This window comes from Podarcis gaigeae (genome assembly GCF_964106915.1).
Source record: "Podarcis gaigeae genome assembly, chromosome: 1".
Lineage (NCBI taxonomy): Eukaryota > Metazoa > Chordata > Lepidosauria > Squamata > Lacertidae > Podarcis > Podarcis gaigeae.
In genome coordinates, this window is record NC_139678.1 from 34,732,844 (window position 1) to 34,759,659 (window position 26,816).

At 42.0% G+C, this 26,816-nt stretch overlaps 1 protein-coding gene across 11 annotated transcripts in view; it reads right to left on the minus strand.

Moving 5' to 3' along the window:
- The window catches only part of NPAS3 (neuronal PAS domain protein 3), a 617,308-nt gene that overhangs the window by 238,707 nt on the left and 351,785 nt on the right, over positions 1-26,816 (minus strand). The window lies entirely within an intron of this gene.

The following is a 26,816-nucleotide window of genomic DNA, read 5'->3' on the forward strand; positions in this document are numbered from 1 at the left end:
AGTAAATGCAATTAAGTTAGATCAGGCTTAACAATTAGCAATATAAGGAGTTTCAGATATATTAGCATGTGTCTCAAATCCAGCAGCCTGCAATTTGCCAATACTATTGTTTTTTCAAATTGTATCTTCATTTGGAGAGTTCTTTACATGAGGCAACCCTCTGCTCATTATGCAGGGTCTTTGCAGAACTTCCAAAGTTCCAAATAATTTAAAAATTGTGCAAATCAAAATTTGTACTTGGGTGGCTCAAGGAATGTGGAAGTTATTTTTAGTCTCTTGTAATATAACATCTTCTAAGTGGCACTGTGGTCTAAACCACAGAGCCTAGGGCTTGCGATAAGAAGGTCGGCGGTTCGAATCCCCGCGACGGGGTGAGCTCCCGTTGCTCGGTCCCAGCTCCTGCCAACCTAGCAGTTTGAAAACACATCAAGTGCAAGTGCAACTACAAGATAAATAGGTACCACTCCAGCAGGAAGGTAAACAGCATTTCCGTGTGCTGCTCTGGTTCACCAGAAGCGACTTAGTCATGCTCGCCACATGGCCCGGAAGCTGTCTGTGGACAAACGCCAGCTCCCTTGGCCAGTAAAGCAAGATGAGTGCCACAACCCCAGAGTGGTCCGCGACTGAACTTAACAGTCAGGGGTCTCTTTACCTTCTTTTAAGAAAGAATATTTAGGTAGCGTGTCATTTGGGTTATCAGTTATGATTGATTTACAGAAATTCTGTTTCTACTGGACCTGCTTCCCCCAAACTCAGAAATTGGTTTGGATCACCTGATTCATTGCCTGAAAGACAGGTTAATTTGAGTGGATTTAATAACATGTACCCTAAGTTCCCATGAAAGTTCTCTTACTTGGAAGGGGGAGAAAGGGAATCTTTGCTGGTTCCTTTTTTCCTGTGCAGCCTCCTTTGCCTCCCACAAAAGTCTGTCCCAGAGGATGGTGGGGGCTTATAGAACATCTGGCTCTGGAAAGACCTCAAAAGAGCATGAGGAATTAACAAAAATTGCCTGTGCCCCCTCAACCAATTCCACTAGCATCTCTGCTGCACTGGAATCCCCTCAATGAATGGAAAGAAGCCTTCCATTCTTGGAATATAGCAACTCAGAATCCAAGCCAATAGGTTTAACTGGCAAGTGTTGTATCATCACTGAATTTTCTTTGTTGTCACTCAGCATGTTGTATTTTATTTCATTATATTTTACCAAATGGCCTATGACCAAGCAGTAAATTGCAGATGTATTAAATAAGGCTGTGATCACACTCCTGTTTACTGTGTACTCACTGCCTTTTCAGTGCTGGGTTTCTAATACATGTTTACAGGACATTATCCAAAACACATATACAGGGTGAGTCTTTTAAAAGAGGCCCCGTGGAACATGTGTACTCTGTATCCACGGGGCCTCTTTTAAAGGACTCGCCCTGTATATCATGTACTTTCTTATTGGATACTACTACAGGCGGTGACCATTTCGCATGGGGGTTCCGTTCCTGACCCTGCACACATCGGCAGAGTGTGAATAAACCCTCCATGTTCTGCCCCACCACCGTTCTGCTCTGTCCGGGTCCAAAAGGACCCACACTTCGGCAGCTGCGCATCAATTGGACATGCACAAAATTGTTGCAAAATTGCTTCTCAAACTACTTCTTCATATAGATTGAAATCTTCAAGTCCTTCCTAACTTGCCTTCAGCCAAGTGTGAACACAGTGTAAAGACACCCTTGTCTGGGTCATTGCCCCCTGGTGTGTGCACAAACAGAAACAAACAGTGGCGGGGAGTGGGGGGGGGTAACAGCTGTGAAACACACAGGGGGAAAACAACTTCACTGTGCTCTAGGGTGGTAATTTGAACACAAATGAAAACAAATTTCTCTGTTTTCAGAAGAAACAGCCTACTATATAAAAAGGGCTATGCCGCAATTAATAGGATCAGAGTTGGAACCCCGAGTCCAACCCCCTGCAATGCACGAATAACAACTAAAGCATCCATGAGAGATGGCCATCCAACCTCTGCTTGAACACCTCCAAGGAAGGAGAGTCCACAACCTCCTGAGGGACTCCATTCCACTGTTGAAAACCTCTTACTATAAGAAAGTTCTTCCTTATGTTTGGTTGGAATCTCCTTTACTGTAACTTGAAGCCAATGGTTCAGTCCTACCATCCAGAGCAGGAAAAAACAAGCTTCCTCCATCTTCCATGTGGCAGCCCTTTAAATATTTGAAGATGGCTGACAAACCTCCTCTCAGTCTCCTCTTTTCACATGCCAGTTGTCAATCAGCCCCAACCTGCGTGCCCAGTTGCCAGGGATGAGGGGAGCTGTGGAGAGCAACAGGTTCCCCAGCTGCTTCACCACAAAAAGGGAAATCTCATGGCTTTCACTACCGCCTGAATGCTAATGACATTGCACCTCTCCACCCGAGAAGTCCCACCAAACTACTCCCACATCTCTGATATTTTGAGCTCGACATCTTATTGCCACTGAAAAATTAAATACGAGTGAAATCTTCATTTTAGCTCCCCAGCCTCCTGTGTTTCAATTACGGTTTGTATCATCGACACAAGCATCTTATTGACCAGGCATCAGCTAGGAAGCCCTGGCTTTATTATCTGTTATTCCTTCATTTTCCTTGTATACCATATTCAATTTGTCGCCAAGTCATGCTACTTATCCCTGTACAACGTTGCAAACATTTATTTCCATCTTCTTGGCTATAACTCTGTTTCATGCTCTGCTTGTTTCATAGGAAGCTGCTTTATACTGACAACTGGTCGATCTCACAAAGTATTGGCTACACCTAGGGCAGTGAGCCCATGACCCATGGGCCAGATCCAGCCTGTCCAACCATTATAAATGCCCCGTCCCATGTCCCCAGCAATATTACTGTAACTTAGTAAGGAAAATTAAGCAAAAGACCCTTAATTAATAACCATTTAAAAGTTGTTTAAAGAGTCTACCTAACACTTTCAATAGTCTAATACAGAGGTTCCCAAAATTATTTGGGCTACCGCCTCCTTTTCAGAAAAAAACCCTCAACACCGCCCCTCCCGAAATCTACCTTCTTTACGTGGGTGTCACAACCCACCTGCCATTGGCCAAATAGGCTGGCAAGCTGTGATCCACTTCCTGGGACTGGATGAAGCTGAAAAGAGTTCTCCCAAGACTAAGAAAACCCCTCTCCTCCAGCACAACTGCCAGATCCAAGGGAGGCATCGTGACCATCCCACAACTGTGACCGACCTGGAAGTAAGCATCATTACACAACAGATTCAACATGTACAAACTGTTTTTCAATTTTTTCTTCTTTCTATATGCTTCCATCACCCCCTTATTTTTTTTTCAATGCCCCCCATTGCACCTGAGACTAGTATCACTCCCCTGGATCGTTCCTGGAGCAATATTGCCCACTTTGGGAAACACTGGTATAATATACTTTGATATCTTGAGATTTCAGAAACTGCCCATGCCATAAGCCCATGTCAATAGTTGTCATATGGGTGCCCCTGCTGTTCCAGCTATCAAACTCAATCTCTTGTGAGAAAATGTGGTTCTGGAAAGGTTTGTTCTTTTTTTCTTCATGTTGCTCTCTTAGTATAATTAATTGACGTAGTTGCATATTTGCAGTTATTAAGATGTGTTAAGAAATTAATGGCCAGGTCTGGAGACAGAATAATATGCACATTATTCACAAAAGGAGGGGGGAGATCACATACATCCCAAGATAAGAAAACCCCTGCTAGATCAGACCAAAGTTCCACCTAGTCCAACAACCTGTTTTCACAGTGGACAACTAGATACCCACAGGAAGCCTATAAGCAGAATATGCATTCAACCCACCTGCAATTTCCCACAACTGCTGCCTCTGACAGTGGAGGTAGTGGATGACAGATGTGAAAGAGATGGGGAACTTCAGCCTCTTCAGATATTTGTTGGGCTACAACTCCATCATCCATGACCTTTGGTCATGCTGGCTGGGACTGATGAGAGTTGGTGTGATGGCCTGGGAATCCGATTCAGAGGCTGAACCGGAGGAATCCCAGCCTGCACAGGAGTCCCCGCCTCCAGGGCCGGCTGAACTGGGGCAGGGCCTTGATTCTGAAGTGCCTGCACCTGTGCCGGATCCTCAGGAGCAGGCACCAGGTGAATCCACTCTGGCTCCAGAGGTGGTTGAGGACTCAGTGCCTACAGGTGAGTCTCCCCCTGGGCCCAGTAACCCTTCAGCCTCTCCTGAACTGCAGAGGCTCAGGGCAGAGAGGCGAAGGGAACTGGTTTCTCCCAGGAGGAGTGCTCGCCTTAAGGCCAGGAGAGGCGGGTCTCCTGGGGGCCGGGACCGCCCCTGGCCTCAGAGAAGATAAAGGCCAGTCAGCCTGGTCCCAGGTTGCGGGAGCAACGTCGTTGTTGAGTACCACTGATGGAACTCGCACTTGCTGAGCTTCGCATACAGGCGGTGCTCCCGCAAGCGCTGCAGCACGGTCCGGACATGACCCTTGTGGCGAGCCGGGTCACGGGAGAAAACCAGAATGTCATCCAAGTACACCACCACGTACTTGTCTAGCAAGTCCTGGAACACGTGCTTGATGTACCGTGTTGGAATTCACGCCCGGTCAGAGGTATGTGCCTATCTGTCCAGGCACCGGCTGAATTCCTTTGACCTCCCTCCGGCGACTCCCGGCAGGAAAAACACACGAGGTCCGTTCCGGCGATTTTCCTCAGACTGTGAGAAAAACACACCACTGCTTCTCCTGCTTCTCCTCCTCCCTGCATATCCCCAGGGAGGGGAATCAGACTCAGACAGAAATGTAACTACATGCTTTTATTCCTGTCTTTAGCAGCCATACAGTAAAAGATGTCTGCTCTCTTCAACAAACAGAGAGAAACTCCAAACTCCACCCATGTACATCCTGTACAGGTCATATGACACACACTGAGCTCACATCCTGTGCTCAATAAGGAGAATGGACTGCCCCTTTGTTTCCATGGCAACAGTCACAAACATCCTGTCTGGCTTTGCAGCCACAAGCAGCTGACTGAGCTGCTAGAGCCTTTGCTTGCTGCAGCATTGCTGCTTTAGAATAACACAGCGGGCGCGTTGCACAATCTGAAGGGCATAACCAGGTATTCGAACTGCCCGTACCGGGTCCCGAATGCTGTCTTCCACTCATCCCCGGCTTGGATCCGAATTAAATTGTAGGCCCCCCGGAGGTCTAGCTTGGTGAACACCTGCGCCCCTTGCACCCGCTCCAGCAACTCCAAAATAAGGGGCAAGGGGTCTGGGATGGTAATTTTGAAGCTCCCCTCATTTCTTCTTAACGAAGAGCACTGGCGCAGCGGTGGGCGAGGTAGAAGGCCTAATGAAACCACACTCCAGGTTCTTGCGCAGGAAGTCCTGCAAAGCTTCGCGCTCTGGCTCCGTTAGAGAGTATAAGCGACTCACCGGCAGGGGCGCTCCAGGCTGGAGGTCTATGCCGCAGTCAAAAGACCGATGCGGCGGCAGCTGGTCTGCCCCCCGTTCCTCAAACACGTCTTGGTAGTCCCGGTACTCAGCGGGGAGCGTGGATGCAGCCTCCTCAGTGGGTGCGGCTGCTAGCATCTCGGACCAAGCATGGGGACATGGGTCTGGAAAGTGCACAGTCCGATTGACCCAGTCAATCTGAACATTGTGAGCCTCCAGCCAGTCCATCCCGAGCACCAGGGGGAACCGGGGCATGGAGGCAATGTCAAAAGCACCTCCCGGTGCTGCTGGAGACACAGGACCAAGGGCTGGGTCTCCCGAGTTACGGCACCCGAACGCAGGAGCCGTCCGTCAATTGCCTCCACCTGTACTGGTTCTGGCTTGTTCTGAAGTGGCACCTGATGATGAGCAGCAAAGGCAGCGTCCATATAGGAGCGGGTTGCCCCCGAATCTACCAGAGTTGGAAGGCGCAATGAAGGTCACCTAGTCCAACAGCCCTGCAATGCAGGAATCTTTTTGCCCAACATGGGGATCAATCCCACAACCCTAAGGTTAAGAATCTCATGTTCTACCAACTGAACAAAGTTAATAATTCTTAAAATAAAAAATGGCTGAGACCAGGGTGTGGATCTAACTCAATATGTTTGAAAATTCTGCTAATTCAGGTCTGTTAATCTTCTGATTGTTGCAGCAATCATAAAAATAATACACATTCATGCGTGATCCAGCCCTAAGCCTGCAATTCTTTTGCACAAGTACCATAGCATAGGAAGCAGCGGAAAATGGCGCTGGAAAAAGGGAATTTCCCGCAAAAAAGGGAAGGTTGACAGCTATGACAATTACTCAGAAGTAAATCTCACTGAACCCAGCAAGAGTGACTTTAGAGTCAACAAGTTTACGCTAAGTCAAGTCACTAGAGTACACTTGGAAAATAATCATAACCATGAATAATAATAATAATAATAATAATAATAATAATAATATGTTATCTAAGCTTGCATCAGATGTAAAACAGCATTGTCTGGGACAGTGAATAAACACAAAACTAACACATCAAGGAGGACTAATGGCATTTTTTGTAAAAACAGATTTCTGAACTACAACTACAAAAAAAAAAAAAAAAACAGGTTCCTTTTAACCCTTGTATCTTCCATGTTAGTTGAGATAATTACATCTGACATTTCTAGGGTTAAATGCCAAACAGAAGAAAGAGCTGAAAAGGGAAATTCCCCTGCTTCTTCATAATGAAAAGCGGAGGGTATACCTTCTGTGGTTGTCTGTGAGATGCTTTCACATCCATGTGTCAAGGGTTTTTCAAACTGACAACTTGCAAATTTGAAATACAAAAATGCCCAGAGCGATGTTTTAGTGGCTCAGGGAAACTCTTGTAGGGGAAAAAGAATTCTAAAGTGAAACGTCTCTGGAAATCACACAGGGCCTGACCACGATACTCTAATTATGCTAATTGCTTCAATGCCCTTGCTTTATTTATGCTGAGCAGCTAAGATAAATAAAGGAAAATTGCTTTGGATCTAACTATATTCATATCAGAATGCAAACTAGCCTGTGTTTGTTATGTGATTGCTGATCTGTTTACACTAAATTCTGCAGGTAATTGCAGTTTTGATTGCACATTTATTTCTAGCTACACAGGTCCCAGGACTAGGTCTGTCTGTTTTTATAATTAAACCATTTTGTAATATCTAAACTCACTAAAGAGCAAAATGATGCTTTGAGAATTTACATATTATGTATTAAAGAAAATACTTTGGTGGTTGATGACAAGGAGAAGAGATGCTGTTCATCTCTTTTAAAAAAAGGACAGCATGTTCTGAATTTGAAGAAATTTGAGACATCTGTTCCAAGGCCTGTTCACAGAATGGGACAGATGTCCTCAGCGTCCCCATAATCTGTTACACCACATATATTTGAACTTTCAGTTGTAACTTTCATTTGAGTAAAGCACATTAACAGAATGAGCTACAGCTTTGGAGATTTAACTACAAATTGAAATATTTCTGTACCTGAGTAAAACTGTGTAACCCCTTACCAGTAGAGACATTGGAAATAGAAAGCACATGCCACTAGATGAAAAGCCTCTAATTAAATAATTGGCCAGTTGGTTCAAATTAATGTGAACTCAAGTCTCCCTCCTTTATTAACTCTTCTTCTAGTTCTGTTTCCTCCGCAATGCTACCAGCTCTTCGATCTGTATAAGAGTTTAGTCCCAGCTGAACTGACAATCTTCCCTTCCCTCACAGAAAACAGACTGAAAGCTATGATAGCTTTGTTCTGTGCATACATGGGGATGTTTATATACATTCAGTGTCATCACAGCAGCTCAGCTATTGGGTGTCAAAGGCTTCACCAGAACAAAACACACTTTTACTAAAAGTTGTTAGCAGCAGAAACATCCACCTATCAGCAGTTTGCCAACACTGCAGAAGTATTCTGGACTTTTCTAATTTTGGTTCAAATTACTGCATACACCAAATTTTTCATTTTGATCACCAGTCTTCTACAAAAGACATAGTATACTATTAAATTTCCCTTTACAACAATATTCAGCTTTTAACACTTGGGATTCATCACTGGGTGCCTCATCATTTGATAATTTATTATTAGATGTTTCACAGCTGAATGCACTTCACTAAAAAAGGATTGTGTTGAGCTGATGGCATGTAAAACCTCTGAGTGTGGCAACTACTTAATTTGTTTAGCAAACAAGCGAATCTCTTGCTAAACGTCTGATCTCCCCATTGATGCATCATTCCTATGCTATTCCTTCATTCATTATCAGATTTTTAAATGTGTAAATCAGCACTTTGCTCCTGAAAAACCTAGCCTAGAGCCATACCAGCAGTCCCCCTTTCCTGCTTGGAAGGAGTTTCATGAACAGAAAGCAAAAATCTCCCATTGCCAAGGAAAAGGGACAACCAAGTGCTTCAAGTATCTCTAGCCTTCTCTCCCTGTTGAGAGGGAAGGTGGCTGGTAGTCTTCAGCCTTGGAAACATCTCAAAGTGGCTGGCCTCTGCATCACTCACTATGACTGTAATGTGTAAATAAGCTCAAAGCGAAAGCAGGTTCACTGCAATCTTTCAATCCATTGTTGGTCACCTGGGACTGAGAATTCAATCCAGAAACCATTTCTCCCCTCCCCAATGGATGATTAGTACTGTTGAGGTGTCAATGGCAATGAACAGTGAGTGTGAAGAGTCCTTGAGTGCAGCAGCAGGTGTGCGGCCTGCTCTTATCCTAGTTGGAAGGGACCCAAGGGCCATCTAGTCCAACCCCCTGCAATGCAGGAATCTCAGCTAAAGCATCCATGACAGATGGCCATCCTTAGAGGCTAGGATCTCTATAATGACAGTACCGTGGTTGTTTTTCCCCACAGGGCCAACCCCTAGCAATCATATGTGAGTGGCTGGCTGAGTTTACAGAGAATATTATTGAATTGGTTAACTATACATCTGTTATGTGGAGTAAATGAGTGGTGAGCTATCACTGAGAACCACTGTGGTGCAGTGGCTAGAACTTATGTAGCCCACGCATCGATGCAGACCAAATGAAAGCCATTAACCAAACATCAGCTGAAGCTGCATTTATACCTATGCAGGTCCACCGATACCTCATCAGAAACCATAATTTACTAACATCTCTGGGAAAGATCTAGCCATGTTTATTAGCCATATCAGCTAGATAGAACCTCCACATACAGAGGCATTCTACCACTAGATGCTGGATGTTGAAGACAAGCAGCGGGGAGGTTGTTGACTTGATGCCCTGCTTTTCATTCAGAGAGGATGTGGGACTAGATGGACTTTTGTTGTGATTCAGCGAGGCTCTTCCTAGAAGTACATAAATCTAGGGAGAGTTTTAAAGATCAAGAAAGCTTTTGAACATTCAGAATATGTCCAGTATGGTCTCCATTTAATTATACTAGATCCATTCTTGGAGGAAGAAAGCAATTTGGATGCAAGACTTTTAACCTTAAAATTTTTAATAATAAGATTAAAGTAAAGTGAAAAACATGATAGCAACTACATAGCTTAGAGGCACAAAGGAGTAAATGACAGGAGTATTTCAGCTTCTAGCATACTACTCAATGTAGCTCTTCATTCAGAACAATTTCCTTAATTACTGTCATGGCTAAATTCTGGCCAGGATCACTGAAGTTAAAGTTCATAAATTAGTAAGCTGCCAAAATGTAACTATTTCCAATATTAAATTTGAAGAATATCTTAATATATATTCAGCAAGTAGGAGTTTTACTTTTCCAATCTCATTGCTACTACCTTGTACATTGAACCTCTGGAGAACTCAATCCACTGATTCTTCATGACTAACAAGCTGTTTAATTCACCAAAGGCGCCCTTCATTATTTTACCATTTCAGCTTGGGGGGAAATGTCTTGTGAAGTCAGTAGAAAGGCTTCTCTAGTAATATTACATAGCAATAGAACTTTCTTATATGGCATCTTAACATTACAAAGCTGCATCCCTGTGCACAATTTCCTAAAAGTAAGCATCATTGAACACAGCAGGACTTACCTCTGAGTAAACATGCACAAGACTGCACTGTCAGACTTACTTCCTATGTAGGAAGTCTCCCATTGAACTCTGTGGGAACTAGGTCTGAGTAAATATGTATATGATCAGATCAGAATATAATAAACATTTCCCCACTTTTCTTTTTTTGAAGAAATACAGGCTGAACAAAGCAAATATAGTAATAGTCAGTGCTTTTTTTTACCCCTAAACATTTGGTAAATCTTTGTACTTTTGTCCATTTACTGTATTTATTTCCCCCAATTTGAACTATAAAATGGTGATTTTCTTGTGTCAAAATGAGAGTACCCCTAAACATTTTTTTAGGTGGAAAAACCCCACTGCTAACTTATCTGAATCCTTGCCTACGAGATGGAAGATTTTCAAACCCTTCTGGTCACAGAATAACAGGATGCTTGTCTGTATATACCAACAGCATGCAACCCTTGGTTAGTGCTAGTGCTGATGATGGAACAGCTAACTGTAGTTCACGCGCAGCAGTGGGAATTCATACTCCAGAAGGAAGGAGACATTCCTAACCATGGTTCAGCAATCTGCGGTATTAAATCTGGAATGGCCCTTGAGTACCAAGCATAAAGCAAGTGGTAGCAATGGTGACCCATAAGGGGGGGGGGATCCAAAATCCATAGTAGGGCAATACATTTATTAGTCCAAAAACAACAACAAAAGTCACTAATGTACCCAGCCATAGGCAAAAATACACAGGTTCCTTGCAGTAAAGAACAGTAAACAGAAAGATTGCAAAAAAATTTCTTAAAATAACTGGAGATTAATTTTAGGTGTTGAACTAGAGATAAAAAATAAATGGGAGCCAAATTAGGTAGTTTTACATAGTGGTTTGTGGAAATGTCCCCTCAGAGAGAAAAAAATCAACTGTCAGATGGTATATAACCTTCCTCCAGTTTAGGATCCTGCTAAATTTTACGTTCTCCAAGTCATACAAAAAGCAAAGGTAGTGGTATTGACCTACACCTTTTAGGAACTCCATGTCAACAGATCAAAATAATATTGATTTGATCTTGAAAGAAAATTACAAAATCGTATTAGGAGATAATTTGCGAGCTCCCCACCCCCCAAATTTGAACTGCCTAGGAGTTTCCACAGGGTTTAATCTGGCACTGCTGGATGCAACAAAGACCTTGCAGAAGTGTTGGGGTGGCGCTTACATAACTCACAATTCAAATTGTGTTTCCCCCAGAACAAATAATGTATTCTACAGTAGTCCTTCGCACCTGAACTTGAAACATTTGTATGCCCATTTACAACACTGGCACATGCTATCATGTTTTAAACTGTTGCACTGGTAAAGTAGTTATATACCCTAGCCTAAGCAGTTATCTGCTGGATAAACAAGTATTATGATTTGGCAGAGAAATTTCTCACTTCCAGAGATGCACCTATCTAACTGCATCAAATTGAGCTGCACATTGTATGTAGACCATTTCAAAGAATGAATACTTCAAGGACAGGATATAAAAATAACTGGAACCTGATTCAAATCAGGTTAATATACAGCTTTCCCTGTCACTTAAAATCTACAAATATCTGAACAAAATCTGTACTCAGTGTCATACCAGTTTCAGCTGAAATCCTTATTTAAACAATTACATGCTACAGGCTTATAGATTTGATTCTAAGACACTGTCAAACAGAGTCCTTGAATCACAGAAAACAGCGTTTAAGTTTAGTGTGTGTACATATGTGTATCTCGATTGCTTTAAATCCTGCACTAATATGCTTTCAGTTTAAAGATAAATGCAGTATGAATTCCTTTGCTTTTTAGCCAAAAATGCAATAGAGGGTTCCGAAAGGCCTTTTCGTATATATTAATCAAATAGATAAAGGTAGGCTAGACAGACTACTCCAACAAATGTTAACTTAGAGAAAAATAATGTTGGCAGCAAGTCAAGAGCCAAATGTTTCTATTTTGATTTATTCAGTATTTCAGAGATGTTTTTTCTATGGGGAACAATATGAAAGGCATTGAAAATTCAGAAGGCACATCTTTTGTGTACTATAAAATGTGCTGCTAACCTACAATACCCTCATAGAAATACAATTCAATAAGGAACTCAGTTGGGAAGAGGCCTCAATAGAACAACATGAAAAAAATGGTCAATACAAGAATGATTTAGCTTTCTTTTACAAGAGAATTTGCTGCTGTAAATAAATAGACCTTTGAAACGTAAAATAAAATCAACATGACTACAGATCCAAGTTTAATTCCTTAACACACACAATGTTGCATTTTAGTCCATGGGCATCTCTCAATCTTCCCTTCTATCAAGGCTACCACTTGTGAAGTGTTACAGCACTTAGCCCTCAGGGCAAAGATAAGTCTTTGCCATTGTCATATACAGTGCACATATCCAGCCATATTATGCTGAATGAGTACTTTGTAGAACTGTAGTGATTCCTGAATATCCTGAGATACTTATCAAGCTGTTAAAGGAGACATCAGTCTTTTGTCTGTATTGCCCTTGACACATCCTCCAGGACAGTAGCATGAAATTCTTTGTCTTCTGAAGAACCCTCAGACCTCTTAGGTCTAATGTAGGTTAAGTGCCCCACAGATATCTCAAGAATATAGAAGCACCTTGAAAAATGCAGAAAGCATGGCTTTATTCGCCAGACACAAATAAAACAGAAGCACTAAGCCAAGGAAAATCTTGCTTTAGTAATGAGCCAAGTGAAGTTGTTGAAACCTATGAATAATATTGTAATAGGAACAATTAAAACGGGCAGGAAACATGTACTGATATAATCAGAATTCCTCTGAAGATGAAAATGAATCACAAGGAACAAAATCACATTGCCACTAGCGTGGTACCTAACTGTACACAGGATTTACATACTTATTTACACAGAAAATTATTTAAATTTTCAACTTCTTGTTTATTGCAGCACTGCCCACAATTTTTGTAAGTACTGTGTCTCCAACAATGCTGGGTGATGGATAATAGAAGGTGCCCCTTCCCTGTGCGAAAGATGACATCCATATCCACCACAGAGATTTCGGGATGTCTGAAAACTTTTCTTACATTACGGAAATAGAAAAGTTTCAATACTAGCCATAATTAAAAATTTTTTGAAGAAAAACACACACATTCTGATAGAAATACACACAGACATCCTTCTGTACCTTATACTTGAATGCTACTGTGTTTTCAGCTTTAGAGGTAAGATACCCAATATGCTTCAAAAGTCTCTCACAGTCCACTGAATCTCACCAAGAATAATGGAATTAGCCCGTGAATGGGATTGCCATTCAATGGACTTCAGCTGGCCTTAACCTTTTTCGTACAGTAAACTTACCCTAGAATTATCTGCTCTTTTCAGTACGGCAAAAGGCCAACTGTGTAACTTGTTAGATGCACATGATGCGATTTTGCACATGCATTGTACTTTGACATTAGTCTTGCCTTATCTAAAAAATTTCACCCTGTCACAGCCCTTGAGAACAGCTTATAGGAGAAAGTGTTCATCTTCAAGTAGCCAAGAAATTCAGTGGCTGGCATTTTAATGGTTAATCAACCAACCCATAATCATGTCAGATGATTTCTAAACTCAAATAAAGCACTGTTTAGGGGAGAAATAGTCAAAAATCCGAATGTGTTCATGTATGCAATTGCTGTAGTCAATAGAGCAGCTTTGGACAGTTATGTGCCTCATCATTTGGGTCAACTTAAGCACAGACTAAGTTAGGCTTCTTTAATGTCAGTTACAGAAGTATTTTCTCTTTGAAACACATAGATAAGCAAAATACCACCTTTCTGCAAATAGTTGGTCATTCAGTTTTAATTTGAAGAAAGAAAACTTACTTTTTTATTATATTTGACCATATATTTGACATAGGTAAGAGGAATGAAAACCAAGGAATCTGTCTACTAGCACACACTTAAAACAACAAACATTCCCAGAGATTTTGATCTTGGGTGAAGACCTGCATGTTTATCTGTTGGCAGCCTTTTGAAGGACCTAGACTTTCCACCCATACTTTGCTAGATTACTTCAAGTGGTGGCTGCAGCCTCCATAATAACATCCCCCCCATGACATATTTGTACAGTATTCCATTTTTATTCTGTGAATTACTAATAACTAATTACTAAAGCTAAGTGATATCTGTCTGTCAGTAAAAAAAAGTAACGCAAATGGAATAGCTACTCAGGGGTCAGCAACCCTTTTCAGCCAGGGGCTGGTCCACCGTCCCTCAGACCTTGTGGTGGGCCGGACTATATTTTGGGGGGGAAATGAACGAATTCCTATGCCCCACAAATAACCCAGAGATGCATTTTAAATAAAAGCACACATTCTACTCATGTAAAAACACCAGGCAGGCCCCACAAATAACCCAGAGATGCATTTTAAATAAAAGGACACATTCTACTCATGTAAAAACACGCTGATTCCCGGACCATCTGTGGGCCGGATTTAGAAGGCGATTGGACCAGATCCGGCCCCCGGGCCTTAGGTCACCTACCCTGAGCTACTGGTTTCCCCGCCCCACAGAAAGAAGGACTGGATAAATGCAAGCTTGTAAAATTGAAACAACACCACAAGCATATCATTTGATAGGGTTGAGTCCAGAGCTGGCCAAACAATGGCACGGGTTGAGGCAGCTGCCTCGGGCAGCACCCGAGAGAAGTGGCACTAATGAGGAAGAGGAAGCCGCTGCCCCGCTGCTGCTTTACATGGCAGGGTCATGGAATCATCGCTGTGCTCCAGCTCTACCTCTCTTTTAAATCAGAACCAGTGAAGGCGGTGAAGGTCCTGTGTGAGTGTCTGGAGGCGGTTGGAGGATGGATGGCGGCTAACAGATTGAGGTTGAATCCTGACAAAACAGAAGTACTGTTTTTGGGGGACAGGAGGAGGGCAGGTGTGGAGGATTCCCTGGTCCTGAATGGGGTAACTGTGCCCCTGAAGGACCAGGTGCGCAGCTTGGGAGTCATTTTGGACTCACAGCTGTCCATGGAGGCACAGGTCAAATCTGTATCCAGGGCAGCTGTTTACCAGCTCCATCTGGTACGTAGGCTGAGACCCTATCTGCCTGCAGACTGTCTCGCCAGAGTGGTGCATGCTCTGGTTATCTCCCGCTTGGACTACTGCAATGCGCTCTACGTGGGGCTACCTTTGAAGGTGACCCGGAAACTACAACTAATCCAGAATGCGGCAGCTAGACTGGTGACTGGGAGCGGCCACCGAGACCATATAACACCGGTCTTGAAAGACCTATATTGGCTCCCAGTACGTTTCCGAGCACAATTCAAAGTGTTGGTGCTGACCTTTAAAGCCCTAAACGGCCTCGGTCCAGTATATCTGAAGGAGCGTCTCCTCCCCCATCGTTCTGCCCAGACACTGAGGTCCAGCTCCGAGGGCCTTCTGGCGGTTCCCTCACTGCGAGAGGCCAAGTTACAGGGAACCAGGCAGAGGGCCTTCTCGGTAGTAGCGCCCTCCCATCAGATGTCAAAGCGATAAACAACTACCTGACATTCAGAAGACATCTGAAGGCAGCCCTGTTCAGGGAAGTTTTTAATATGTGACATTTTAGTGTATTTTTCATCTTTGTTGGAAGCCGCCCAGAGTGGCTGGGGAAACCCAGCCAGATGAGCGGGGTACAAAATAATAATAATAATAATAATAATAATAATAATAATAATAATAATAATAATAATAATAAAATTAGTGTCAGCAGGAGGGCAACGGATTCTCTTCCTCTTCCTCCTCCTCTAGGTGCCTCCCTCTGGGCAGTCTTGACCAATAGGCTTGCTGTTCTCATAGCCTCTGTATGAAAGAAGGAAGCCCACTCGCCAAGGATCCAGAGAGCAGCAAGGCTATAGAATTTCAAGCTGCTGCCCCACTGCCACTTTACACAGCAGCCATGGTGACAGCCACGGTGACCCCACTGTATAAGGCAGCAGTGGGGAAGCAATTTCCTCTTCCGCCTTGCCCTCTCCTGCCCCTTCCTTGCCTGCCTCATCCCTTGCTTGCCTTCCCTCTACTACCTGTTCCTTGATTTTTGTCATGGTCGCCTCTTCCACTTGGCTTCTTATTTCAGATGTTGCTGGACCACAGTTTACTGCATTTATGTTCCATCTTTTTATCCCAAGAGCTCAAGGTGGTGTACATAATGCTGCACAGCTCCCTGTTTGTGGAATGCTTTCCCCAAAGAAGTGCTCCATAATGGAGTTCATTTGTTCCACCCTGCAAGAGCAACAAACCATGATTCTTGGCTTAGCTGTATGTCTGAACTGGGGATCATAGTTTGTTTCTCAGCAAAAAATGAAACAAAACATGATGCTATGTGAATTTTTGTTCTTGGTTTAATGAAAGTGGCTTATTTTAGTGAAATAAGCTATAAGTTCAGACATGCTTTCTTTCTTTCTTTCTTTCTTTCTTTCTTTCTTTCTTTCTTTCTTTTATTTTCTGAGAACTAAAGAAGACAAAATTAAATGTGCCTTGTTCTCATTTGTTCATTTAAACAAACAGCTGTGAAGACTAAAAGGTAATAAACATTCTACAAATGAAAAGTAAATTACTAGCTACACAATTTTTAAAAAGTTTGGACATACTGTATTGTCAGAGGGTAAGAATCACAGTAGATTTCTATATCTACTTCTAAAATTAACAATGAATAGAAATCCTGCCTGAGTTAGAAAACTTCTGCAGATACTGTAATTTCCACATATAAGTGGGAGTAATTGAGCTGCATATTATTATTGAAGGTCAACACTGAATCAAAATTTATTTTGATGCATGCTCAGTGGTGTATGTTCAACATAAAAAAAAATCCTACAGCATTAATTTCTCATATAAATATGAAACACGTTGTGGATTTTACTATCCCACACACAGGAACTTATTAAAGGGTGTTGACAAACCATTCTGACCTCACACATTTTAAGTTAGGGTGATTTGATTAATTAATTTTAGCTCAAACTATGTGATAACCAAGTGTTTGTAGGTTTGAGGGAATGAAATAAATGAATTCCACTTTGCTAGAAAACTGACATTTAACAACTTAAATTGCTGTTACTTTCCATCAGGAGTTATCAGTAGGTTTCCTTCAGCATTTTCTAGAGACTTCACAGTTTGAGTTTCACAGGGGGGGGGGAATGTGATTGGAAGCTGGAGGTTTATTTGAAACTGATAACCATTCTCTTTATCACAAATTATCCTGTTGGGTGAAAAAATATGCATGTTAGGGACCAATCACATATTTCCATATATCTGCCCCTACCCCACAAAAATGCGCGTTGCCCTTCTGTGCCCTCCCCCCCCCCAATATATATATTTTTTCTAGTGCTGGCACTGCTATGGTAGGAAATTAACACACTGTAAGATTCAAGATACGCCATCTTAGCAACAATATTCAGTTATGAAATATTATACAATAAGATACTTTAAGAGTTTCTTCTTGGCAGTATGTATTAACTAACTAAAATTCTGGTCAGCCTATTATCTGCAGTAATTTTAAGTAAAATAACTAATAGCTTCCCTTAATAATGTGAAGCACATCCTAGATATTTGGAGTGGGGTCTGCATATGCTTCAGCCATTAACCTGTGACTGCCAGTTTCAGGCTGTGTACACACAACATTGTTATTCTAGAATCAGTGGAGACACTTGTATTTTTACGTAGTCCACACACGAGCTAGCACCTATTGCATATATTTTGCCCCTGAAATGTATTTATTGAGAAACTGGTTTCATTCCGGAAATAAAAGCTCATTACAGATTGATTCAGTATTACCCCTCAGTGTGTCCATTTGAAAACAAATCAAAACAAGGGTAGGCGTCTTAGCACCCTGCCCACTGACATCATGCGCTTCTCAAACAATCTGATGTTGTGAACCGGCAATCAGCCTCCCCCTTGTGCCAGGAACTGGTACCATATTTGGTCTCTGAAGGATCACACCAAATCTGGGCTGTAGACCAGCAGCTGGGCTGCTGCTGAGTTGGTTAGAGCATGGTGCTGATAATGCCAAGGTTGCAGGTTCGATCCCCATATGGGACAGTTACATATTTCTGCATTGCAGGGGGTTGGACTAGATGATCCTCAGAGTCCCTTCCAACTCTATGATTCTATGATGCACTTTGAGTAGCACTGCACTAGAGTACAAACAGTTTTTCAGAAGGCCTAAATATGGTCTGAAGCTCAACATCAAAAAAACGAAGATCATGGCCACTGGGCCCATCACCTCCTAGCAAATAGAAGGGGAAGAAATGGAGACAGTGAGAGATTTTACTTTCTTGGGCTCCATGATCACTGCAGATGGTGACAGCAGCCACGAAATTAAAAGACACCTGCTTCTTGGGAGAAAAGCAAAGACAAACCTAGACAGCATCTTAAAAAGCAGAGACATCACCTTGCCAACAAGTACCGTACAGTTAAAGCTATGGTTTTCCCAGTAGTGATGTATGGAAGTGAGAGCTGGACCATAAATAAGGCTGATTGCCGAAGAATTGATGCTTTTGAATTATGGTGCTGGAGGAGACTCTTGAGAGTCCCATGGACTGCAAGAAGATCAAACCTATCCATTCTTAAGGAAATCAGCCCCAAGTGCTCACTGGAAGGACAGACCTGAAGCTGAGGCTCCAATACTTTGGCCACCTCATGAGAAGACTCCCTGGAAAAGACCCTGAAGTTGAGAAAGATGGAGGGCACAAGGAGAAGGGGACGGCAGAGGACGAGATGGTTGAAGCTACCAGCATGAGTTTGACCAAACTGCGGGAGGCAGTGGAAGACAGGAGTGCCTGGCGTGTTCTGGTCCATTCAGGACCAGGGAGTGCCCCACTTCTGCCTGCCCCCTGTCCCCCCAAAAGAGCACTTCTGTCTTAATCTGTTAGCCGCCATCCATCCTCCAACCGCCTCCTCGCACAGGACCTTCACCGCCACATATATTGTGACTAAGAGGATTTTCATGGCAGTTAATACTGCATTTGTGATAATAATTTGTGCTTTGCAAATACGCACTGACCCTTTCTACACTTCCCAAACTAATCTGTAGATGAAAATGTTATTATTTTTTAGATTCAGCACTGCTCTGAATTTTGTGGTGCAGTTTTCACCTTTGAAATGCATTTAAAATGTATATATTTAGATAAAATATGTTTAGAAATGCAAAATTTAGAAAAAAAGTGGGTGTATTGTGAGAAAATCTGTTCAAAATACATGATTACGCATTTAAAGGCAAATTTCATGCAGAGTTGACTTTTTTTATTCCCCCCCCCAAAAAAAAAATTATTGCAAAAACAGAATGAATTTACAAATAAACACATTTGAAAGGGACACAGCCTGGAAATAGACTGATCCATCTTTAATTAATACTACAAACTACTCTCAAGGCCAATAAGTTCGCATTAATAAACTCACCCGGCCTATTTGCTAGCTTATTAAATTCTCGTTACCAGTGCTTAAAATATCTCTTACAGACTCACACGATTCTGTAGTTTTTTTTTATCAAGTAATACCTGATAGATATGGTGATATAAGGGCTGTCAAGGTACTCTCATTACAGAGCTGCTTCTACAGAGAGCTACTGAAATGTAAATATGAGAAATAAACTTCAGTGTGTGCACACTGAAGAAATAAACTTCAGTGTGCACACACACACATCCACAAACACATACCCCATAAGCAAGAGACGGCAAACTAGAATGGATATAGTAGGAAACATGGACGCCAACTTGAATAGAATATTGAAGGGGGGAATGGTAAGCCCTGCCCCACATAATCAATTACAAGATGCGGTGCCTGCAATGCCCATCAATGGGGGGGGGGCAGCCCCCTCATATAGCAAAGAGACCTCAGCCCTTGGAGTTGGCTCCTATGGTAGAAAAGGTAATCTAACAACCAAGAGATAAGGAATATTTATCTCTTAAAACACTTTATACAATAACACAAAATGCGGTATATTTATAGTGAATTAATTGTTAAGTAACGTAAATATGTTTCTTCCTAAACAGTTGTATCTTGCGTCTGAAATCTGAGGCAGCTTACAGAAAATGTGACAAAAAAATCCTATGCAACATATTATAGTAATAACATGCCACTACAAACAATTATGGGAACTGGGGAACTTGTGGCTCTCTGGACTACAACTCCCATCATGCTGGCTGGGGCTAATGGGAGTTGGACTTCAACAGCCCTGGAGTAACCTGCTTCAAATCTTATCTCAGCCACAATTTCATATTGATACTGTGAATGAAATGTTGACGTTGTTATTTAAAACCATTTTTATGCTTCCGTTCATCAGATTGCAGGACAGTGCGCAGCATAATACAAAAATGCAAATACAAGAAAATGGCACATAAAACACTGAAATGAACAAAACTGTGTTTGATGACAATTCCTACCTAATTTACAGGGTTGTTGTATTTCAAATACAGTGGTACCTCTGGTTAAGTACTTAATTCGTTCCGGAGGTCCGTTCTTAACCTGAAACTGTTCATAACCTGAAGCACCACTTTAGCTAATGGGGCCTCCTGCTGCCGCCGCGCTGCCAAAACCCGATTTCTGTTCTTATCCTGAAGCAAAGTTCTTAACCTGAAGCACTATTTCTGGGTTAGCGGAGTCTGTGACCTGAAGCGTATGTAACCTGAAGCGTATGTAACACGAGGTACCACTGTAATGTATATGATGTATTTTGAGCACTCTGGGGGGAGCAATGTAAATATAAAATATTACTACTATTGTGGATAGTAAATAAATGGTAATATACTATTTTAAAAACAGCACAGTACAAAATCAACACCATTTTAAACATTACAACAGCACATACTGAGGGCTGCACTTTCATCTGTAAGTCCCATTGAACAGGCATGGCATGGGTCCCAATTTGGAACATGACGCCATTTCCCCCAAACCAGGCCCACCTTCCCTACACCTGACACCATATGTCACAAGTGTGGGGCAGAGAGAGACAGATGCATGACCAACTTCACAGTGGAGAACATGGTCATGCAGCCAAGTCCTACAGGAAGTAGGCTTAAAGTCACCACCCACCAGCTGATTGGCAGTGACTTAAAGCCTGTAGATCAGCAGCTCAACAAAGCACTGTTCTTTGCAAGACCTGCTGTGCTTTGAAGTCCCAACAATCACTACATGACATCACAGTGACATGAGGTGATTGACAGGTGGGTAGCCCCACCCACCTGTCACATTTGGCATCTGAGTGGTTGGGCCAAATCAAGTTTTCCACCCCTGCAACAGAACTTACTTCTGAGGAGATACCGTATATAGGATTGCACTGCATAACTATTACTGTATTTTTATACATGCCTTCCCCCCCCCCCCCTTTGTTTTTTTGCAGGGCAGGGGGAGGGGAAAATTGTGGCCTATATTTGGGGCAATACAGTATTTATTATTAAAAGAATTTATATATAAATTAACTGCATGACTCTGGCTTCAAGAAAAAAGAAATCTAACTGTGAATTATACCTTCAACCTTTTGTTCAAAGCAGTGCATCTTCCCCCCACTAGCTAGGCTTTAATAGCCCACCCTAACACAACTATTCCTATCCCATTTTTCAGAGTCGTTCTTCTCATCATCATCCTCTATCTAGAGCTATTATGAGCTGGGCTAGAATCATTTAAAACTTTAAAGCTCTTACTATCTGCACTTTTGCTCAAAGCCTTGATTTAAAATAATATTTACTACCTAAGGTCTTTTCACAAGCTCACCTAAGATTAGGCATTGAAGGCACAGAAGATTGTTCTGTTACAAGAAATCAAAGGGAGAGATAACAGTTTAATCTTTCAATTTTTAATACAAATCTTCTTATTAATGTCTTGGGCTTCTTACGCTGTTCCTAATTAACAAGAGGGCATGTTCCGGTCCATACAGAATCATCTGAGATTTGGTTTTAGTTTAATATTCTGTGAATACAGAGGATATTCAGCCTGTTAGCACACTAGCCTTTAACTTCCTAAGGCTTAGATGTGAATTTGCTTAAGATTACCAGTGAAATGAGTTTAGTCATTTCATCCCAGTCTTTAACAAAATCAGTTCCATTACAAAGCCACATTGTGCTAGCTTTTTTTTATACATTAAAAATGCTTTCTTGTACATTAGGAGTGTCTGCTTAGAGGAAAAGCAGCCTTAGAAATTACAGGTGTCTCACACTTCCTGGTCACAATGAGAAGCCACTTAATTTGTGTCAGAGGACTTGGGTCTCAATTGAGAGATCTATTCTAGGCTTCCTTGGGGCTGGTGAACGAGAACCTATTCTAGTGTCACTTTATTGTTATTATAATCACATGGAGAGCCTAGGATTTCAGTATGGTGTCTTGATTGTTGAACTACATTTTGCATTCATTCTACATGCTTGTTGACTGTGATAGCCTCCTGACTTTGCGGAATAAGGTTCCCACTCCCCCACCCCCTTTGCGACACCCCCAAAGGAACAGATTGACACTCTGTGCTCCGACAAGCATGCAAATTGTTGGTAAATGTAACTTTATCTCAGATTGCCAATGGCAAATTTGGTGACAGGCCGCTGTTAAAATATGTACACACAGATAATGGAATATTTACATTTAGAAAGCTAGGAAAATCTGAATAATAAAAACCAAAGACTTACAGCTCTACCCTAAACAGGTTTACTCATAAATATGACCGGGGCCAGAACAACTGAGGGTTAATTAAGAGAGAGTATCTTGAATGACGTTATGTTGAAATAAATAGGCCTTACGTTCAGTGCCAGATTTACGTATAAGCTAAACAAGCTATAGCTTAGGGCCCCACTCACTTGCCCCCGCCCCCAATTCACTATTAATATACTACTTCTTAATTGTATTTTCAGTTCAACAATTACTTTGATAAAATACATATTTTGTTATGTGCAAATGGCTTTAGATACCTATTAGGTCCATAAATTGCCATATAGCATATATTTAACACACACAAAAACAGTGACAATTTGTTGTTGACAAAGGACAGCTGGACATATAAAGGGCCCCATTACCTTCAGTATCTTAGGGCCTCGTCAAACCTAAATCTGGCCCTCGTCAAACCTAAATCTGAACCACAAATAAATTCATTTAGGACTTAGGGCCCAAATAGTTTATTTTTCTATTGAATGTGAATTTCCAATTAGGAGCCATTTTCAATAAAGGTAAATCAAGCAGCACTTGTTATGAGAACACAAAACTAGGTATATGTTCAGGTGTTTTATTGTACCGTGTGATGTTCACTGAGGTAAAATAAAAAGGGAAATCCCTTAGGAAAGAATAGTTTTATTTGGCACACATTATGGAATTTCCTACGCAATTATCATTCCAATTATAAGCAGCGAAGAACACACACACACATATCTTAAGGCAAAACAGACTTTAATCTCGAACGTAGGCTTTTGTTTTGGTTGTTTTCAACTGACACACTTTATTTAAAAATGTTTAAAAAGGCACAATGTGCATCCTGAATACAACAACTACATGAGATCAAGGTTAAGGGACAGTGTAATTCTAACAAATTTAGTGACAGGTTAAGATCAAGGGATGTCTTGACATTCTCCTCAGAAAGGTCAATCTAGCAGGTCTGCAATGTAAAAATGAAGACTCTGCCATCATTGCCATGGCAAAAAGGTCAGACACAAGCTGATTGGTGATAGAATTATCAAATTAACCAATCGATGTGTGTGAGTAATAGATGTAAGCAATCCTCCGGGAAAGCCACAGGGCAAATGCCAGCTCATCAATAACACATTGCCTAGGAAAAGAAGGTCCTCTCTTCAATCCATGTCCTTTCTATTAACAGCCGTATCAAGGAATAATAACAAACAAAACAAAGGCAGCAGCTTTACATGAGCTTTTGCTTTACACAAAAGCATTGCATTTTAAAAATATTTTCTTGCATAGAGAGGTAAACACCAGAACAGAACGGTAAGATATTTATTTTGACGGCAGCATTTGAGAGTACACAAGTCAGTGCTTTTGCACTAAACAACAAAATATGGGTGTCTTCATACGCATGCACTGAGGAGTTCAGATTCAGAGGAGAAAGTATATTTCCCTTTAAAACCACAGTACAGAACAGCCGTGGCAGTGGCTGCATTACAGGAATGCAAGTAGATTTGAAAATGGTATGATTAACACACACATGCACCCATTAGCCCACTAAAATGCCATTTAGAAGTCATGACACCACAAAGTCTTCTGTTTCCCAGCTGCCCCAAGTTCATACTCCTGACTGGAATGCTCTAATTCTGTCTTTCCTATCATTTACCCTAGCTTTCCAAAAGTTCCTTCAAACAAACCAAATTCCTGTACTCAGAACTGCATGAATTTGGTGCTTAGAAGTGGCTATGTCTTTCAACTGAGACTGTTATTACAAATAATCAAAGGGGAACCAAATAAGCACTGGGTATATATACTTTGAAATCAAATTTTCTAAACATCTCTTGCTACAAGCTCTTGCACTTAAGAATCTTAAACCAAACCAATTGAACTCTATAACAAATCTATTTACTAATTGTACTGATTGGATGCGGAAAACCTTGCAACCTAGACTTGCACTTATTATTTCTCCATTAATCCCAGTATCACATCACCCAGATGTTTTTCCAGCAAGGGAGAGATAAGCAATTCGAACACAGGGAATCCAAAGGTTTCTGCACATTATGAGAATTCTGTACCAATAATCAACCTATATGTCAAAACAAAAAAAATTCCTTCCAGTAGCACCTTAAAGACCAACTAAGTTAGTTCTTGGTATGAGCTTACGTGTGCATGCACACTTCTTCAGATACCAACCTATATGTATTAACCAAATAAAATTAACATTGCCATATCTTAACACAAACTGGATTTATTTTGATCAAATTCATAGTTTTATTGAAAAAGAATGTGTAAAAGCACAAGTTCCGAGACTGTCACACAATCTTAACATTTATTAAGCACAATATGTAGAGGGGTGGGGATGATTAGTTTCCAAATTGAACTCTTATATTGGCTTGATGCTTAATGTAATTTATGGATCTACACAGTGCTTTTTTTCTTAAAAAATGTTTAGGGGTACTCTCATCTCTACTCAAGAAAATCACCATTTTATAGTTCAAATTGGGAAAAATAAATACAGTAAATGGACAAAAGTACAAAGATTCACAAAATGTTTACGGGTATACGTACCCCTGCATCCCCCCAGGAAAAAGCACTGGATCTATAGAACCCCTTAAAAAGATATGGGAACTAGATATTGGCACACAGATTCTTCCCAAAGTCTGGAATAAGGAACTCATCTACACTCGTGGTTCTTAATGCTAAAAATGAGTTTTTAAAAGGGTTATGATAATCATATAACCCTATGACGTTCTTTTGAAACACCAACAGTGCATTATTAAAATGTGACACCAGAGGGCACTGCAGAGCTCACTCCCCTTCAAATAAGTGGGCAGACCTTGTAGAAAAGGAAGTGGAGAAACCATATGCCTCTTAAGTTTTAGAATGATATCAATCTTCAAAGACTGCGTCCAGTGAAAAACAGGTGAAGTCCTTGCAGACTGGAAGCGGGCAAATGTTGTCCCCATCTTCAAAGGGGGGGGGGGAGTGGCAAGAAGGGAGAGAATGCAGAGGAAGGAGAGGAGAGGTTGTCCTCCCCAAGGTTGGAGGAAGGGGGATGCAGTGGGGGCAGGCTGACCCGGGTGTCACCACTGAGGGGGTGACAAAATGCTGGGCGGCACTCACCGCGGGGCCTGCAGCACGCCCAAGCCATGCGTCTTTCCTGGGAGTGACGTGGCGGCTTGGGCACCCGCAAGCTCCACACTGCCCCAAACGGTCCGCCCGCCGCCTCCCCATCAGCTGTAGGGCGGCTGAGTGGGAAGAGGCAGGCAGACTCCTCAGAGGCCTCAAGGAGCATCCCGCCCTAGCTTGCCCCACCCTTGGGCGCAGGGCACGTGCGTCACCCCAGGTGCCCGATCGACTTGCTCCGCCGCTGGTCCTCCCCTGCTGCTACTCTTACCTTTCTTAAAAAGTATGAGAAAGGAGGTAGTGGGGAAGGAAGCCCCCACCCCCTGAACTGGACAAATAATTTTGGCTACTATTTATCTGAAATTGCACTCCTGTTTGGGAGGGGGAAATTAAGCGGTGCCCAGATTCCGGAATGAACGCTGAACCTGGCCCAAGAAAAGCCAGTCCCAGTGCTAAGGCATGAGTCATGTCACTGTGATGTCTAGTTAGTCTGTCAGGGAGTCTCTTCTAATCACTTTCCTCCAACTGTATGCTGGAGCCTAAAGCAGTTGTCTGGCTGAAAGAAAATGATTGTGGGGCTGACCGGTAAATCATAGAATCATAGAGTTGGAAGAGACCACAAGGGCCATCGAGTCCAAGCCCCTGCCAAGCAGGAAACACCATCAGAGCACTCCTGACATATGGTTGTCAAGCCTCTGCTTAAAGACCTCCAAAGAAGGAGACTCCACCACACTCCTTGGCAGCAAATTCCACTGTCAAACAGCTCTTACTGTCAGGAAGTTCTTCCTAATGTTTAGGTGGAATCTTCTTTCTTGTAGTTTGAAATGCTTCTCAAGTCATTGTTGTGTTGGGAGAACGCATGAGGTAGTCTCTTCAGCTCCTGAACATATCTTAAAACATTGCAACAAAAATATTTAAGTATTATTTTCATGCTTTCAAAGCATCTGCCTCAAGATCTGATAAAAGGCAAAAGCAAGCAAATTTTCATATAAATTTTTATCGCAGGGGATGGAAAGACCGAGAAAGGTGCTCTAATGGGGCTGCCCCCTGCTTAGAGTCAGTGCTGCGGAAGCGGAGTATCTTAACTCCAGAATAAAACACTTCTAATTCTTT